General features: G+C 46.4%; 1 protein-coding gene across 3 annotated transcripts in view; it reads left to right on the top strand.

Moving 5' to 3' along the window:
* Positions 1 to 18,764, top strand: part of LOC110531972 (transmembrane and coiled-coil domains protein 1) — a 466,184-nt gene that overhangs the window by 387,317 nt on the left and 60,103 nt on the right. The window contains exons 1-2 of one of the 3 annotated variants that reach the window (XM_036987873.2): positions 1,148 to 1,239; positions 18,054 to 18,097. The gene's annotated coding sequence lies outside the window, so the exon portion shown is untranslated. Of the gene's footprint in view, positions 1 to 1,147; positions 1,240 to 17,544; positions 17,965 to 18,053; positions 18,098 to 18,764 lie in introns of those variants that run through there. The other 2 variants (XM_090184115.1, XM_090184114.1) reach the window with 2 other exon arrangements.

Raw genomic sequence — 18,764 nt, 5'->3', positions numbered from 1 at the left:
AGTAATGTAGGGTATGTAAACATTATATTAAGTAGCATTGTTTAAAGTGGCTTGTAACGGCTTTCTTCCTGGGAAGGAGAGGACCAAAGTGTTCATCTGATTTAATAATAAATACAAACTGAACACTTCCAATACAAAATAACCAACGTGGCAAAACCGAAACAGTCCTATCTGGTGCAGAAACCACAAGAACTATGGTCAGAACGTGACATGGCTAGTGATAGTCTCAGATGAGATTAGGGCTACTATAATTGATCATGTAATAAATCATGGTCTATCAATGAGAGAGGCTGGTCTGAGAGTGCAGCCAAATCTGCAACAGTGGCATCTATTCTGAGAAATTTCTGGCAAAACAACAGTAAGATAGTAAACAGTAAAAAACAACAGTAAGAAATGTGATTGGGAAAAGAGCTACAGTGGATGTCCTGGGCCAGAGGGGTGTCAACATCACAATGTGTGCAGAAATATCCTCTGATGGATTGCTGTTGCACAAACCGATAATTGGGCCTCATTTCATTCCTGGGTGACCTCTATGGCAGGGTTGTGACAGGTGAGGAAAGGGTTGCAGTGAGGCGAAATCGGCCAACGTTTGTAAATGTATGGGACAATGTGGCATTTCACCAGTCCCGTGCAGTCACAGAGTGGTTTGCAGCCCATCCCAGAATGGTGTCGCTTTTCCTCCCACCTTACTCTCCAACTCTCTGTCCCTTTCAGGTTTGATGGTAAATTGAGATACAGAGAGTGTCACCGAGCTGGGCTGTATCGATAAAATGTAAAGATCAATGTCTCCCGTAACCAATTTTTTCATCCGTGTTTTTTACTTATATTACAAATGTGCACATTGTAATACTGTCATACCCTCACCGTCATTGGGGTCACAGTATGGCTACTGCCACGAGGTGACAAAGACCACTAAACCTAATAATCAAGTTGAATAAAAAAAAAATAACCCTAACCCTTTTATAATAGATGATGAATAAAATCATTTCAAAACCTGCACAATATTCTGAACATTGTATTTGTTTCAATGACCAATATAGCTGGAGTAACCTATGTGAATTGAGCATATTTTGCAGCCAACTCCCCTAATCGAAACAAATGGTCTGGTCCGGCCATACGCGCGCCCTCCGCTGCAGTAGCGTACGTCGTGAGTGAAATGCGCTGTCCAAGGGCAGCCTATTGCCACTGTCAGAGGAGGGGTGGACGTGTGTCGGCTGTAACAGTTTTCTCATCGCCCAGGTAAGTACCAATATACCGCTTAAGTTATCAACTCTAAATATCATGTGTATAGTGTGACATTTATTGACTCTGTTCTAGTACATAACTGTCTAGAATCATAAGTCTGGGTTTACAATGACACAATCTAACATGACTTCAAACGCTGTCAATATGCATCTGTTTCAGTGATACAGATTGTCACTCATATTGGGAGAGGATCCGCTATACTGACGCGCCGGGTGCCCAAATTGATGACCTGTGTCGCGTAGCGAGAGTCGAGTGGAGACGAACGGATTCGGTTTAGTCAGTCGTCCTACTGAGCCCTTCCCAGCTAGCTAGTTTGTGCTTGTGGCTGGGAACTTCACCCAGAATTTGAAACTTGTCAGCCGAAGTTGGGACTTGAGTGTAGAATCATTCCGTTTAAATCTGCAATAAATGTTATTTACCTGTCACCCTGGCCTGATATTGGATACACTATTCTAGCTACTCCCCTCCCCCTGACTGCGGCAACCGGGAGCCAAGGGCTCAGACTGCGGCAACCGGGAGCCAAGGACACTGAGCCCCATGTAGTGTTGCCTGCTTGAGGGCAAACTCTCCCCATTGAGCAGCAGACTGTATCATGGTGAAATCCACATGGTTGCGCTCAGTCTCAAGTAAGAGTTAGATGTTGATCCATGTTTCTCAAGCGTCAAATTTCGAAGTGGTTCCAAACTTCAAATTTCGAAGTGTTTAAGGTTAAGTTCAGGCATTAATTCCACATTCTTAAGGTTAGGAATTAACTCAACATGGTTAAGGTTTGGGATAAGCTTAAAACTAAAAATATATAAAAAAAACTTTCTACAGCTGGATTCGAACTTGCATAGGTGGGAAGCAACTGCTGCCTGGTGGGAACAGAAACAACTCACATCGGAAAGCACCTTGATACAACACCATTGCACTGGTAATGGTGACAACCAGATGGTGACCAGTACTCCCTTCCCATCAAAATAAACATCACTTTCCTAAGTTTTAACTAGCACCATTGTTGCCAGCTAGCCAGCATGACCTAGGTCCGTGCACAGCCACTGGAAGTAGGGGTGCTGAGGGTGCTGCAGCACCTCCTGAAAAATCAGAATGAAAATATATATATAATCAAATTAAATATTTCACAAAAGTAGTGCACTGGGGCTTTACTTGGTATTAGCAGACCATATAGTAGTGCTGGCCAAAAAATATTTTCAGCATCTCTGCTTTGGCAAAAAAAGGTATTTGTATAATTAAGAACAGTATCTTGCAGGATTCAAGGATTGTAAGAGTTGTTGCCCTGTTCCTTCCTCTGCAATTGTCATTCTAATGGAATCCAGAAATAACAAAACCCTGTCCACAAACATTTACATCAAAAGGTGCAAAGCATCTACATCAAATTAAATATTTTTCATGATCAAATAACATATAAAACAACCACTTTTTTGTGCAGTATTATTTTACCATCCTTACAAACCACTTAATGTAAATGTATATTACTGTATTGGCTGGTCAGAATGGTCATCTAGGTTTGTACCTGTTGACTTTCCATCGCCATGAAGAAAAACAATGCACAATACAGTAATTGAGTACATTGAGATATCACATGGTTTGTGATGATGTGGCTCAGTTGTAGAGCATGGCGCTTGCAATGCTACAGTTGTGGGTTTGAGTCCCAAGGGGGACCAGTACAAATAAGTAAGAATATGTATGCACTCACTACTGTAAGTTGCTCTGTATAAGAGTGTCTAGGAAAATTAAAGAATAGACCATTTCAGTTTTCACGTAGAAATAAGTTGCATTTGCAAAGTATTTCAAGAAACTGGAAAACATATATCAGGCAAGTGCTTTTATGTTCCACAAGTATTATCAGATTAATTGTTTTGTACAGATAAATAAGAGACTCAAGATGCAAATGCTAGTAAACACTTAACTACATTTAGATTCACAAAAGTAGTGCACTGGGCATTTACTAGTCCTGTAGCGGTCGGCAAAAATATTACTGTCATGTATTGTCATGTTGTGTCTTGTTTCTGTCCTTTCCCTTCACCCTGTCTCCCTCTGCTGGTCGTTATTAGGTTACCTTTTCTCCCCCTCTTTCCCCCAGCTGTTCCTTGTCTCCTCCTAACTACCTCGTCACCCCTTTTCCCACCTGTTCCCTTTTTCCCTCTGATTAGTCCTCTATATCTCTCTCTGTTCCTGCTCCTGTCTTTGTCGGATTCTTGTTTGTGTTATTCATGCCTGAACCAGACTATCGTCATGTTTGCTGCAACCTTGTCCTGTCCTGTCGGAATCTGCCGGTCCATCTGAGCCTACGTTTGTTTTGTTATTAAAGAAGCTCTGTTTACGTTAATTCGCTTTTGGGTCCTCATTCACGCACCTTAACAGAAGAATCCGACCAAGAATGGACCCAGCGACTTCGGATCCTCTCCACTCAGCCGTCGAGATCCAGGGAGCGGTGCTAGGCAGACACGAGCAGGAATTGTCTGCTGCTCGACATGCCGTTGAGACCCTGTTCACCCAAGTCTCCAACCTCACAGAACAGGTTCACCATCTCCGCCTCGATCCACCGGCCACTTCCAGGGCTTTCGAATCTCCGGAGCCCAGAATCAATAACCCGCCGTGTTACTCTGGGGAGCCCACTGAATGCCGCTCGTTCCTCACCCAGTGTGATATTGTGTTTTCTCTCCAGCCCAACACTTACTCCAGGAGCACTGCTCGTGTCGCCTACGTCATATCTCTCCTTACTGGACGGGCTCGTGAGTGGGGCACGGCAATCTGGGAGGCAAGGGCTGAGTGTACTAACCAGTATCAGGACTTTAAGGAGGAGATGATACGGGTTTTTGATCGATCTGTTTTTGGGGAGGAGGCTTCCAGGGTCCTGTCTTCTCTATGTCAAGGTAATCGATCCATAACAGACTACTCTATTGAGTTTCGCACTCTTGCTGCCTCCAGTGGCTGGAACGAGCCGGCTTTGCTCGCTCGTTTTCTGGAGGGTCTCCGCGCAGAGGTAAAGGATGAGATTCTCTCCCGGGAGGTTCCGTCCAGCGTGGATTCCTTGATTGAACTCGCTATTCGCATTGAGCGACGGGTTGATCTTCGTCACCGAGCTCGTGGAAAGGAGCTTGCGTTCTCCGTTGCCCCCCTCTCCGCATCACTACCATCTTCCTCTGCCGGCTCGGGTGCTGAGCCTATGCAGCTGGGAGGTATCCGCATCTCGACTAAGGAGAGGGAACGGAGAATCACCAACCGCCTCTGTCTCTATTGCGGTTCTGCTGGTCATTTTGTCACTTCATGTCCAGTAAAAGCCAGAGCTCATCAGTAAGCGGAGGGCTACTGGTGAGCGCTACTACTCCTGTCTCTCCTTCAAGATCCTGCACTACCTTGTCGGTCCATCTACGCTGGACCGGTTCGTCAGCTTCCTGCAGTGCCTTAATAGACTCTGGGGCGGAGGGCTGTTTTATGGACGAGACCTGGGCTCGGGAACATGACATTCCTCTCAGACAGTTAAGGGAGTCCACGGCCTTGTTCGCCCTGGATGGTAGTCCCCTCCCCAGGATTCAGCGTGAGACGCTACCTTTAACCCTCACTGTTTCTGGTAATCATAGCGAAACCATTTCTTTTTTAATTTTTCGTTCACCTTTTACACCTGTTGTTTTGGGCCATCCCTGGCTAGTTTGTCATAATCCTTCCATTAATTGGTCTAGTAATTCTATCCTCTCCTGGAACGTCTCTTGTCATGTGAAATGTTTAATGTCTGCTATCCCTCCTGTTTCCTCTGTCTCTTCTTCACAGGAGGAGCCTGGTGATTTGACAGGGGTGCCGGAGGAATATCACGATCTGCGCACGGTGTTCAGTCGGTCCAGGGCCACCTCTCTTCCTCCACACCGGTCGTATGATTGTAGTATTGATCTCCTTCCGGGAACCACTCCCCCCCGGGGTAGACTATACTCTCTGTCGGCTCCCGAACGTAAGGCTCTCGAAGATTATTTGTCTGTAGCTCTTGACGCCGGTACCATAGTCCCCTCCTCCTCTCCCGCCGGAGCGGGGTTTTTTTTTGTTAAGAAGAAGGACGGGTCCCTGCGCCCCTGCATAGATTATCGAGGGCTGAATGACATAACAGTGAAGAATCGTTATCCGCTTCCTCTTATGTCTTCAGCCTTCGAGATCCTGCAGGGAGCCAGGTTTTTCACTAAGTTGGACCTTCGTAACGCTTACCATCTCGTGCGCATCAGGGAGGGGGACGAGTGGAAGACGGCGTTTAACACTCCGTTAGGGCACTTTGAATACCGGGTTCTTCCTTTCGGCCTCGCTAACGCTCCAGCTGTCTTTCAGGCATTAGTCAATGATGTCCTGAGAGACATGCTGAACATCTTTGTTTTCGTTTACCTTGACGATATCCTGATTTTTTCACCGTCACTCCAGATTCATGTTCAGCACGTTCGACGTGTCCTCCAGCGCCTTTTAGAGAATTGTCTTTTTGTGAAGGCTGAGAAGTGCTCTTTTCATGCCTCCTCCGTCACATTTCTCGGTTCTGTTATTTCCGCTGAAGGCATTAAGATGGATCCCGCTAAGGTCCAAGCTGTCATTGATTGGCCCGTCCCTAGGTCACGCGTCGAGCTGCAGCGCTTTCTCGGCTTCGCGAACTTCTATCGTCGTTTCATCCGTAATTTCGGTCAGGTGGCAGCCCCTCTCACAGCCCTTACTTCTGTCAAGACGTGCTTTAAGTGGTCCGTTTCCGCCCAGGGAGCTTTTGATCTCCTCAAGAATCGTTTTACATCCGCACCTATCCTTGTTACACCTGACGTCACTAGACAGTTCGTTGTCGAGGTTGACGCGTCAGAGGTGGGCGTGGGAGCCATTCTTTCTCAGCGCTCCCTCTCTGACGACAAGGTCCACCCTTGCGCGTATTTTTCTCATCGCCTGTCGCCGTCGGAACGTAACTATGATGTGGGAAACCGCGAACTGCTCGCCATCCGCTTAGCCCTAGGCGAATGGCGACAGTGGTTGGAGGGGGCAACCGTTCCTTTTGTCGTTTGGACTGACCATAGGAACCTTGAGTACATCCGTTCTGCCAAACGACTTAATGCGCGTCAGGCGCGCTGGGCGCTGTTTTTCGCTCGTTTCGAGTTCGTAATTTCTTATCGTCCGGGCTCTAAGAACACCAAGCCTGATGCTTTATCTCGTCTCTTCAGTTCTTCAGTAGCCTCCACTGACCCCGAGGGGATTCTCCCTGAGGGGCGTGTTGTCGGGTTGACTGTCTGGGGAATTGAGAGGCAGGTAAAACAAGCACTCACTCAAACTCCGTCGCCGCGCGCTTGTCCCAGGAACCTTGTTTTCGTTCCCGTTCCTACTCGTCTGGCCGTTCTTCAGTGGGCTCACTCTGCCAAGTTAGCCGGCCACCCTGGCGTTCGGGGTACGCTTGCTTCCATTCGCCAGCGTTTTTGGTGGCCCACCCGGGAGCATGACACGCGTCGCTTCGTGGCTGCTTGTTCGGTCTGCGCGCAGACTAAGTCCGGTAACTCCCCTCCTGCCGGCCGTCTCAGGCCGCTTCCCATTCCCTCTCGACCGTGGTCTCACATCGCCTTAGATTTTGTCACCGGACTGCCTTCGTCAGCGGGGAAGACTGTTATTCTTACGGTTGTCGACAGGTTCTCTAAGGCGGCTCATTTTATTCCCCTTGCTAAGCTTCCTTCTGCTAAAGAGACGGCACAAATCATCATCGAGAATGTTTTCAGAATTCATGGCCTTCCGTCAGACGTCGTTTCGGACAGAGGTCCGCAATTCACGTCTCAATTTTGGAGGGAGTTTTGCCGTTTGATTGGGGCTTCCGTCAGTCTCTCTTCCGGCTTTCACCCCCAGTCTAACGGTCAAGCAGAACGGGCCAATCAGACTATTGGTCGCATCTTACGCAGTCTTTCTTTTCGCAACCCTGCGTCTTGGTCAGAACAGCTCCCCTGGGCAGAATACGCCCACAACTCGCTTCCTTCGTCTGCGACCGGGCTATCTCCTTTTCAGAGTAGCCTCGGGTACCAGCCTCCGCTGTTCTCATCTCAGTTCGCCGAATCCAGCGTCCCCTCCGCTCAGGCTTTTGTCCAACGTTGCGAGCGCACCTGGAAGAGGGTCAGGTCTGCACTTTGCCGTTATAGGGCGCAGACTGTGAGGGCTGCTAATAAGCGTAGAACTAAGAGTCCTAGATATTGTCGCGGTCAGAGAGTTTGGCTCTCCACTCAGAACCTTCCCCTTAAGACCGCTTCTCGCAAGTTGACCCCGCGGTTCATTGGTCCGTTCCGTATTTCTCAGATCATTAATCCTGTCGCAGTTCGACTTCTTCTTCCGCGATATCTTCGTCGCGTCCACCCGGTCTTCCATGTCTCCTGTGTCAAGCCCGTTCTTCGCGCCCCCGCTCGTCTTCCCCCCCCCCCCCCCATCCTTGTCGAGGGCGCACCCATCTACAGGGTCCGTAGGATTTTGGACATGCGTCCTCGGGGCCGTGGTCATCAGTACCTAGTAGATTGGGAGGGGTACGGTCCTGAGGAGAGGAGTTGGGTTCCCTCTCGGGACGTGCTGGACCGTGCGCTGATCGATGATTTCCTCCGTTGCCGCCAGGTTTCCTCCTCGAGTGCGCCAGGAGGCGCTCGGTGAGTGGGGGGGTACTGTCATGTATTGTCATGTTGTGTCTTGTTTCTGTCCTTTCCCTTCACCCTGTCTCCCTCTGCTGGTCGTTATTAGGTTACCTTTTCTCCCCCTCTTTCCCCCAGCTGTTCCTTGTCTCCTCCTAACTACCTCGTCACCCCTTTTCCCACCTGTTCCCTTTTTCCCTCTGATTAGTCCTCTATATCTCTCTCTGTTCCTGCTCCTGTCTTTGTCGGATTCTTGTTTGTGTTATTCATGCCTGAACCAGACTATCGTCATGTTTGCTGCAACCTTGTCCTGTCCTGTCGGAATCTGCCGGTCCATCTGAGCCTACGTTTGTTTTGTTATTAAAGAAGCTCTGTTTACGTTAATTCGCTTTTGGGTCCTCATTCACGCACCTTAACAATTACAGCACCCCCAACCCCAAATGACTTCCCGTGGCTATTGGTCCATTAGGTAGTTAGCTGGGAAGGGCTCATCAGGAAGTCTGACTGATCCAAATCCATTCGTCTCCACACTCGACTCAGCTGCGAGACATACTGTATGTTATTAATTTGTGCACTAGGCGTGTCTGGATAGCCTCTCTCCTCCCTATGGAAAATGGCCGCAGAAGAAATGGCATCAGTTTTACGGGCGCCCAACCAATTGTGCTATTATGTGGGGGTTTTTCGCATTATTTGTAACTTATTTTGTACATAATGATTCTGCAACCGTATTTTACGGCAAAAAATAGCTTCTGGATATCAGGACAGCGATCACTGACCTCGGATTAGGCTAAATGTTTTCTTCAACAAGCAAGACGCACAGGACATTCTCCAAACACCCTACAAGGCCAACATCCCCGTTATTTGCAAGAGGAAGAAACGCGGGTACAAGGGACACGAATATCCTACCAACGGGACATCAAAACCTGTAATATCCTATGTTTCATGGAATCGTGGCTGAATGACTACATGGATATTCAGCTAGCGGGATATACGCTGCACCGGCAAGATAGAACAGCACACTCCGGTAAGACGAGGGGGGATGATCTGTGCTTATTTGTAAACAACAGCTGGTGCACGAAATCTGAGGAAGTCTCTAGATTTTGCTCGCCTGAAGTAGAGTATATTATGATAAATTCCAGGCCACACAATTTTCCTAGAGAGTTTTCAGCTACTTTTTGTGGCTGTTTATTTACAACCACAGACAGATGCTGGCACTAAGACCGCACTCAGTCAGCTGTATAAGGAAATAAGCTAACAGGAAACCACTCACCCCGTGGCGGCACTCCTAGTGGCCGGAGACTTCAATGCAGGGAAACTTAAATCAGTTCCACCAATTTTCTATCAACATGTTAAATGTGCAATCAGAGGGAAATTCTAGATCACCTGTACTCCACACACAGAGATGCGTACAGAGCTCTCCCTCGCCCTCCATTTGGTAAATCCGACCACAACTCTATCCTCCTGATTACAAGCAAATATTAAAGCAGGAAACACCAGTGACTGGTCTATAAAAAAGTGGTCAGTTGAAGCAGATGCTAAACTACAGGACTGTTTTGCTATCACAGACTGGAACATGTTCCGGGATTCGTCCAATGGCATTGAGGAGTACACCACATCAGTCACTGGCTTTATCAATAAGTGCATCGAGGACGTTGTCCCCACAGTGACTGTACGTACATACCCCAACCAGAAGCCATGGATTACAGGAAACATTCGCACTGAGCTAAAGGGCAGAGCTGCAGCTTTCAAGGTGCGGGACTCTAACCCGGAAGCTTTCAAGAAATCCTGCTATGCCCTCTGACGAACCATCAAACAGGCAAAGCGTCAATACAGGGCTAAGATTGAATCATACTACACCGGCTCCGACACTCGTCTTATGTGGCAGGGCTTGCAACTATTACAGACTACAAAGGGAAGCACAGCCGTGAGCTGCCCAGTGACACAAGCCTACCAGATGAGGTAAATCACTTCTATGCTCGCTTCGATGCAAGCATCACTGAGACATGCATGAGAGCATCAGCTGTTCCGGACGACTGTGTGATCACGCTCTCTGTAGCCGATGTGAGTAAGACCTTTAAACAGGTCAACATACACAAGGATGCATTGCCAGACTGATTACCAGGACATGTGCTCCGGGCATGTGCTGACCAACTGGCAGGTGTCTTCACTGACATTTTCAACATGTCCCTGGTTGAGTCTGTAAAACCAACATGTTTCAAGCAGACCACCATAGTCCCTGTGCCCAGGAACATGAAGGCAACATGCCTAAATGACTACAGACACATAGCACTCATGTCTATAGCCATGAAGTGCTTTGAAAGGCTGGTAATGGCTCACATCAACACCATTATCCCAGAAACCCTAGACCCACTCCAATTTGCATACCGCTCGAACAGATCCACAGATGATGCAATCTCTATTGCTCTCCACACTGCCATTTCCCACCTGGACAAAAGGTACACTTATGTGAGAATGCTATTCATTGACTACAGCTCAGTGTTCAACACCATAGTACCCTCAAAGATCATCACTAAGCTAAGGATCTTGGGACTAAACACCTCCCTCTGCAACTGGATCCTGGACTTCCTGACGGGCCGCCCCCAGGTGGTGAGGGTAGGTAGCAACACATCTGCCACGCTGATCCTCAACACTGGAGACCCCCAGGGGTGCGTGCTCAGTCCCTTCCTGTACTCCCTGTTCACCCATGACTGCATGGCCAGGCACGACTCCAACACCATCAATACGTTTGCAGATGACACAACAGTGGTAGGCCTGATCACCGACAGCCTATAGGGAGGAGGTCAGAGACCTGGCAGGATGGTGCCAGAATAACAACCTATCCCTCAACGTAACCAAGACTAAGGAGATGATTGTGGACTACAGGAAAAGGAGGACCGAGTATGCCCCCTTTCTCATCGAAGGGGCTGTAGTGGAGCAGGTTGAGAGCTTCAAGTTCCTTGGTGTCCACATCACCAACAAACTAGAATGATCCAAACACACCAAGACAGCCGTGAAGAGGGCACGACAAAGCCTATTCCCCCTTGGGAAACTAAAAAGATTTGGCATGGGTCCTGAGATCCTTTAAAGGTTCTACAGCTGCAACATTGAGAGCATGACTGGTTGCATCACTGCCTGGTATGGCAATTGCTCGGCCTCCGACCGCAAGGCATCACAGAGGGTAGTGCGAACGGCCCAGTACGTCACTGGGGCTAAACTGCCTGCCATCCAGGACCTCTACACCAGGCGGTGTCAGAGGATGGCCCTAAAAATTGTCAAAGACCCCAGCCACCCCAGTCATAGACTGTTCTCTCTACTACCGCGTGGAAAGCAGTACCGGAGTGCTAAGTCTAGGACAAAAAGGCATCTCAACAGTTTTTACCCCCAAGCCATAAGACTCCTGAACGGGTAACCAAATGGTTACCCAGACTATTTGCATTGTGTGCCCTCCCCAACCCCTCTTTTACGTTGCTGCTACTCTCTGTTTATTATATATGTAGTCACTTTAACTATACATTCATGTACATATGTACATCCTACCTCAATTGATCCAACCAACCAGTGCTTCCGCACATTAGCTAACTGGGCGATCTGCATTGTGTCCCGCCACCCGCCACACGCCAACCCTTCTTTATGCTACTGCTACTCTCTGTTCATCATATATGCATAGTCACTTTAACCATATCTACATGTACATACTACCTCAATCAGCCTGACTAACCGGTGCCTGTTATAAAGCCTGTCTACTGTATATAGCCTCTACTGTTTTTCACTGTCTTTTTACTGTTGTTTTTATTTCTTTATTTACCTATTGTTCACCTAATACCTTTTTTGCACTATTGGTAAGAGCCTGTAAGTAAGCATTTCACTGTAAGGTCTACTACACCTGTTGTATTCAGCGAACGTGAAAAATAAACTTTGATTTGACGTTATGCGCCATAATCATGAAGGAACCCTAGATTATTATCTCCACCTTCTACAGTAATTTTGAGATAATTTGACTGGCCATAGTGTAACTTCTACACTGTGATCTGCTTTATGTGTTAGTAGCACATATTAACAAAACACTGCATGCATGTTTTAATGATCTGATAATATGCTGTTTTGTAGATTCAAGATTCAATTTTATTGTAGGTTACATTAGAGAGCTCTATCATCAAAGTTGTACTTTTATTACCTTCTGTTATTTAGCCTACTTTTACTTCACTTCGGTTTTATGTCTTGTCTTTATGCATATCATCAGACATCATCAGTATATCTGGGGATATGTGAATGTGCATGCCATCCCACTGGGCACGAATGTCTATTCCACGTTAGTTCAACGTCATTTAATTGAAATGACGTGGAAACAATGTTGATTCAAACAGTGTGTGCACACTGGGATGGATGTCCCAGATAGCTGCAACCCATGACAACTACCAATTGCTGTCCACTGTAGACTGTATTTTTGTTAAATGACTAATGTAATTTTATAATTTCATTTTGGTTAGACACAACCTTCAAAAATGTGGGTGACATTTCTAGCCTGTTGCTCAGAGCGAGAGAGAAAGAGAGGGGAGAGAGTGAGATAAGAGAGAGAGTGAGCGAGATAGGAGAGTGAGCGAGATAGGAGAGTGAGCGAGATAGGAGAGTGAGCGAGATAGGAGAGAGAGCGAGATAGGAGAGAGACAGCCAGCTTGCCCCTCTGATGTGGAATTATTTTGAGGATTAGCAGCTCAATTTCTCTCATACAAAAAAAATGTTTTAGGGACACAAAAAGACTATAAAATCACCAGGAATTTTGCTAAAATTGTTATGGAAACATCTTTCCAGGTATACCCACATTATAAAAAAAGAGACGTGATCATGTCTCAATTGAAACAAGGTATGAAAGTATTGTTATTTTCAAATACAACCTCTTTTGGGTTTACTTGTGGTCAATTCCCCCCCCCCCCCCCCCCCCGACCATTCGCTTAGACAAAAATCGACCTGCGACTGAATCTAATTGCCTAGTACCCCTGCTGTAAAAGCTGGAATGCTGACCACTACCACTACAGGTTGAAGTCATCCTCGTGGTCCACAGCATCAGGTCCATATCACAGTGTTATGCTGTGATCTCTAACCCCCCATTGAGCCACGGCATGTAGTCACCACTAGCCGGCCTCCGCCCAGTAACCTGCCCTTAACTTTCACTGTCACTAGCCAGCTACCACACGGTTACTCAACCCTGCATCTTAGAGCCTGCTGCCTATGTAAATATACATGGAACACTGGTGACTTTAATAATGGAATACTGGTCACTTGAATAATGTTTACATACTGTTTAACCCACATCATATGTATATACTGTATTCTAGTCAAGGCCTATCCTATTAACTATTACTGTACATATACTAGTCTATCCTACATATTCTTCATATATATATATATATATATATATATATATATATATATATATATATATATATATATGCATATACATATATGCATATACATACATACATACAGTGGGGAGAACAAGTATTTGATACACTGCCGATTTTGCAGGTTTTCCCTACTTACAAAGCATGTAGAGGTCTGTAATTTTTATCATAGGTACACTTCAACTGTGAGTGATGGAATCTAAAACAACAAAGTTTTTTCTAAAGATCAATTAGCCTTTTTAAAATTATAAACCTGGATTAGCTAACACAACGTGCCATTGGAACACAGGAGTGATGGTTGCTGATAATGGGCTTCTGTACGCCTATGTAGATATTCCATTTTAAAAAATCAGCCGTCTCCACCTACAAAAGTCATTTACAACATTAACAATGTCTACACTGTATTTCTGATCAACTTCATGTTATTTTAATGGACAAAAAAATAGCTTTTCTTTCAAAAACAAGGACATTCCTAAGTGACCCCAAACCTTTGAATGGTAGTGTACTCTCTCTCTCAACGGCAAGGCTGACAGAACTCTCTGGTCTAATTCCTCTCTCGTTGATGTGTCAGTGATAGAGACAGAGCACAAAGACCAGAGATAGGGCTGTTTGTGGCTCTGAGCAGAACAAAGAGCAGTCTGTTCCACGTCCTCTGGAACTGTATGGGCCTGTTTCAGTATACTATGAGATTTTTGGGGAGTGAGCCTATTAGTTCAACAATGACCAACAATATGTGGCTGAGCTGTCTCCATCTGTATGATTCAGCTGGCCTTGCAGAGACAATGGTATCAACAACCGCAACAGGAAAACTGGCCAACAAATGTCCTGACATAGAGATGAGGTCCAGGTCATGTGTGTGTGCATGTGTGCGTGTACCAGGGGCTTCCAGAAGGGCCATTGTTCTTGTGGTCATTGCTGGTTTACCTTTGACTGGGATGCAGCCACAGTAATTCTGAGAAATGTGCTGACTCATCATGGCTACCCTGCTCACAAAGGCTCTGACACCTGTTGTCTGTTTAATCACCACTGCGTGCCTGTGTCTGTGTGAGTGTTTGCCTAAGTCCTGATAGGCCTGCAGCATATGAGTGATCTGTGCTGTAGAGGATGGTCATGTGTCGACTATAGCCTCAGTAGTGTCCCAAGACCCTCTCTATGATTCCAGCAGCACCTGCTCTGAGGGTCAGGGTCAGAACAGGATAGAACAGAACAGCACTGTCATGTCACTCAACAGCCCATCTGGCAACTGACGGTACATTTCATTTGATTTTGTTATAGCTTCGTGACCTCACCAAGGTGGAAAGCCAAGCCTTGCCTAATGAAATTATGCATTAGGACTGCATACCACACACACACACACACACACACACACACACACACACACACAAACACACACACACACACACACACACACACACACACACACACACAAAATGGGGCTTTGTCCTCTAAGGGCTCTTGAAAGAGGATTAAGCATGCATATAAAACAGTAGACAATAAAGAAAACACCCAGTCAGCTGGGCTGAGATCAGCTGGGCTGAGATGGGCTGAGATCGGCCTGGGGATGAGAGAGGACTTAGCGAGAGAGAGGGGGCTAGCAGCCAGAGGCAGGTTCAGCACCAGATTCAAACAGGACAATTCCACCGCTAACGCCCAAAAATACACACCATAGAAATTGTAACAGTATAATTTTAGACCGTCCCCTCGCCCATACCGTTTCACATCCGTTACACAATCATTTAGGATGCTTGTTAGGTGCTATTTGATTGATGTACGTGTGTCTGTATTGTGAATTGGTGTGCACAGTGTTTCCCCTAGATGTTATATATGTTTGAATATAGGGGGGAAACACTGTGTTTGCACACTTATGCGCACATGCTTGTGTTGTGTTATGTGAAGACCTTTGAGTACTCGGGTGGTGAAGGTGAAAGGGTTCAAGGTGTGTCAGTCAGAGCTGTTCTTTTCAGATCACAGGGGCATTTTGTCATGCATTGAATGTGCCACTCAGAGTGTTTATAATAGTGAGTACCAGGCTGGCAGCAGGTTACTGACTGATTGGCTGTGACTGGCAGTGAGCATGAACCTGTCCTGTCCCCCATATGTTCTCTCTCTGTCTCTCTTGTCATATTCAACCTTTCATCACTGCGTTCCACTCAAACACTACTACCAGGTTGCCAACTGAGGTCCTGGAGCGCCACAGACAGAGTGTGTAAAGTCCTGTTCCAGCCCGGTGCTACATCACCTGCTTTAATAATCACTAATCGTGGTTTAGACCACAATTATTTAAATCAGGTGTGTCACTGTTGAAACAAAACCATGCACTCGTAAAGAAACTCCACTTGGCCATGTGTCTCTGTGAGTTGTGTGTAGACTTATTAGAGTGTTCCTCAATGGCATGTTATTTCTGTAGAGTACTAAAGGCTAATGGCTGGCAAACTATGGTTTGTGTAGGTACAGCCCAGCACAAACTCAGCTGATCTAAACAACTTAAGTTAGGCTTATCAAAACCCTGCACTCACTGAGAGTCTCCAGTTGGCTATGTGTTTCTCAACAGCAGTGGTTCCCAAACTTTTTATAGTCCCGTACCCCTTCAAACATTCAACCTCCAGCTGTGTACCCCCTCTAGCACCAGGGTCAGCGCACTCTCAAATATTGTTTTTTGCCATCATTGTAAGCCTGCCAACACACACACTATACGATAAATTTATTAAACATAAGAATGAGTGTGAGTTTTTGTCACAACCCGGCTCGTGGGAAGTGACAGAGAGCTCTTATAGGACCAGGGCACAAATAATAATATAATAATAATCAATAATTTCTCTCTTTTATTTAACCATCTTACATATAAAACCTTATTTGTTAATTGAAAATTGTGAATAACTCACCACAGGTTAATGAAAAGGGTGTGCTTGAGTGGATGCACATAACTCTGCAATGTTGGGTTGTGTTGGAGTCTGTCTTAAATCATTTCCCACACACTGTCTGTGCCTGTATTTAGTTTTCATGCTAGTGAGGGCCGAGAATCCATTCTCACATAGGTACGTGGTTGCAAAGGGCGTTAGTGTCTTAACAGCGTGATTTGCCAAGGCAGGATACTCTGAGTGCAGCCCAATCCAGACATCTGGCAGTGGCTTCTGAATGAATAACATTTTCACAGAACTGCTTGTTGCAATTTCGATGAGGCTCTCTTGTTCAGATATCGGTAAGTGGACTGGAGGCATGGCATGAAAGAGATAACATATCCAGTTGCTCGTCTCTCAATAATTTTTTTTTTGTCAATACTTTGCCCCTTGATAAGCAGCGCACTTCTGTATGTTGTAAAAGCGTTACATGTTCGCTGCCCATATCATTGCATAGTGCAGAAAATACACTAGAGTTCAGAGGCCTTGCTTTAACAAAGTTATCCATTTTCACTGTAGTGTCCAAAACGTCTTTCAAGCTGTCAGGCATTCCCGCAAGTGCCTCACGGCGGATGCATGCAGTGTACCTAAGTGGCGTCGGGACCAACGGCTTGCACGCGAGTTACCGCTCCACTATGTCTCCCTGTTATGGGTTTTGCGCCATCAGTACAGATACCAACATGAACAGCAGCTACGTTTGCTACATAGTGGAATTCCCGCGAGAGAGTAGCGGTTAATGTGATTGGATGTTAATTATTTGACTAGGCTACCTGTGTTTGACATTGTGTTGTTACCACACCAGATGTTTCAATTTTATTTTTGGCAGTGAAACGAGGCTACTGCAGGCGAGGAAAGAAACCTCACCCAAATGTATAGCCCCGTTGGAAAATATAAATGGATTGTTTGAAAATGTGAAAAAAGTCCACTTTTAGAAAAAAAGTGACCCCATAGTATAACCGTTTATGGTTCCATGTAGAACCCTTTTTAGTTCCAGGTTTAACTCTTTTGGGTTCCATGTAGAACCCTCTGTAGAAAGGGTTCTACATGGAACTCAAAATGATTCTACCTGGAACCAAAAGAGGTTCTTCAAAATGGACAGCCCTTTTTGGTTCTAGATAGCACCTTTTTTTCTAAGACTGTATTATATTGAAGGCTAGTGGCTGATCAGTGGTCAGTATACTGCTTTGTGAATGTATCAGTGTTGTTGTGTGCTGCTAGTGACAGTGTGGGCACTGTGCTGTGTGCTGCTCTCTCTCCTCTCTCTAGGCCTATTGTGAAACTGAACAGCTGATTGTGTTAACTAGCTGTGACGTGGGCCGACCGTATCACAGCCTTATTTGTGTAGATTACACTGTGTGTGTGTCCCTTGCATGTTTGTGTGTTCTCGCCCTCGCACATGTGTGTGTGTATTCATGCATAGTCTCTTATGACTGTGCAGCTTAGGGAATATAGTGAGCATGTCACCCACCCCCAGAGCTCAGAATGTTCCTGACTCGGACTTGTTTTCCTCCCCTCACTGCCAGTACTCACTGTGACTGTCTGACAGGCTGCCTTCTCTTCACACTAGGAATATGTATCTAAGGAAATTACTGTCGCTCCTCAGCCTCAAAGGAAACCATGTTGCTTAGCATAGATTGGCATAGTTTTTTGGGGGTTGCTGCAGGTTAGGTGAGTTGGTATAGTGAGCCTGTGTTGCTGTGTGTTGTAGTTTTTGAGGAAGCCCTTCTCTCCAGACACCACTGTAGCGGTAAAGCAGAAGGATTTTAAATTTAGTGACGCCAAATGAGCTCCCAGAGGATCTGCCAGGGGACACAATACTTGGGTGTAAGGTTTGAGTGTTCATAGATTGCGTAAGTAGATTTGATTAATTGATTGAGACATTGATTGCTCTCTTTCTCTCTCTCTCTCTACAGGTGATCTTGGACACTGAGTGAGTCTAGGCAGTGTTGGGCTGATGGTATGTGGGTCTTTTCACTTATTTCTCTCTTTTGTTTGTTCCATCTCTGTGTGTCTATCTTTCTCCTTTCCCCTTCCCCCGTTTGTGTGTGCAGTGCCTGTGGTGTTAGTAGAAGTTGCCCCCAACATCTGGCCCAGAGTCGGGGGCAACTTCCAACACTATCTGTTTTAGAGCATCTTCTTCTTGTTTGCTTCCTCTTGCTGTCCCTTGTTTTCACTCCATCATAACCCACTTCCTCTCTTTCTATGGTAGACTACTAGGCAAGCATTATCTTTGAGCTGATTGGATGCATGTTGTGGACTCCCATTGGCCACCGCTGAACTTTGACCTCTCCTGTCTCAACCCATCCCGAAACACACACCCTACTCTACTCTACTCCCCTATCCTACCCCACCCCCATTCCCCTGTGTATGAGAGTGCTGCACCCTCGTATGCAGAGAGGAGGTAGTGGGAGGCACCCAGGGGGGGTCGGGGGGTAGAGAAGGGGCGCAGGACTTAGGCCTCAAGAGGTGTTCCTCTCACTCAGACCACCACTCCCCCTCCAAAATGACCCAGAATGCCCGAGAGAGCATGGGCGTCCTGGGCCAGGGTCTGAAGCAGTTGTTCCAGCAGCAACGCAGACGCCTGTCCCTCTCTCGCTTTACCCTAGCCTCCTCCTCTTCCTCCT

Source organism: Oncorhynchus mykiss, chromosome 9 (assembly GCF_057628025.1).
Source record: "Oncorhynchus mykiss isolate SJ-2025 chromosome 9, ASM5762802v1, whole genome shotgun sequence".
Lineage (NCBI taxonomy): Eukaryota > Metazoa > Chordata > Actinopteri > Salmoniformes > Salmonidae > Oncorhynchus > Oncorhynchus mykiss.
This window is presented reverse-complemented; position numbering and strand designations above follow the sequence as displayed.